Consider the following 803-nt stretch of genomic DNA (forward strand, 5'->3'; position numbering starts at 1 on the left):
AAGAATCGCGGTAGGAGGGGCGGGATCCGGGGAGGGCATGCGGGATCTGGTCATGCCGGTTCTCCTCTGCGTTGCTGCTTGGGCTGCTCCCTCCTCGTGGCTGCCTCGTCTCCCCCGGGTAGGAAATCAAGGGCTCCACTTCTTCTCTTTTGTTTTCTTCATTCTCAGATGGATTCATTGGGTGTGCAAACTTTCTTTGTAGGTTTTGGAAGATTTGGATGGAGCACAGGTCGGGATTGGTGGTGCAGGCGAGCTCGGACAGGGGCGGGCACAGGCGAGCTCCACCTACAGCAGGGAGCGTCACATCCCAATATCTACCAGGTAAATCCTAACCCTAGCTCATGTATTTCCCGATCTGACAGTGATGGTCATGGTCAGGGATCTGCTGCAGACACTGTAGGCTTCGGAAGATTTGAGCACAAGTCGGGATGCTCCCGTTCATCTTTGGTAAGTGTGCCAATGTGCAGCATCCTTGGTAATCTTCAAGTCTGCTGCCTTTTATTTCTCACTCGGTTTGCCCAAGTTTCTAATCCAATTTTTGTGCGTGAATTTGTAGGTTGTTTCCTTTCCCCTCTCTCTACGTTTGGAATCCCATGCAAAAATCGAAGGTCACAACCCCCAGGTGAACATTGCTCCATCTGATCTCTTCGTGTCCTTTTTATAAAAATTCTAACATGTTTGGTTGTCCAATCTGTCATTATTTTCTTGTGGATTAATGAACAACTTTGTAGCGATGCAGCAAAGCTATCCTCCCGTGGGCCTTTCTTCCAAGATTTTGGGATGGGCTGTGTCTTGCTTGACAT

At 49.3% G+C, this 803-nt stretch overlaps 1 long non-coding RNA gene across 1 annotated transcript; it reads left to right on the forward strand.

The window, feature by feature from the left end:
- The first annotated feature begins 245 nt into the window (after positions 1-245).
- On the forward strand, positions 246-581 carry LOC124672291. Its single transcript, XR_006992700.1, has 3 exons — positions 246-321; positions 379-447; positions 557-581. It is a non-coding gene; the product is annotated as an uncharacterized LOC124672291 (long non-coding RNA).
- The last annotated feature ends 222 nt before the right edge of the window (positions 582-803 follow it).

Source organism: Lolium rigidum, chromosome 7 (genome assembly GCF_022539505.1).
Source record: "Lolium rigidum isolate FL_2022 chromosome 7, APGP_CSIRO_Lrig_0.1, whole genome shotgun sequence".
In the NCBI taxonomy this organism is placed as follows: domain Eukaryota; kingdom Viridiplantae; phylum Streptophyta; class Magnoliopsida; order Poales; family Poaceae; genus Lolium; species Lolium rigidum.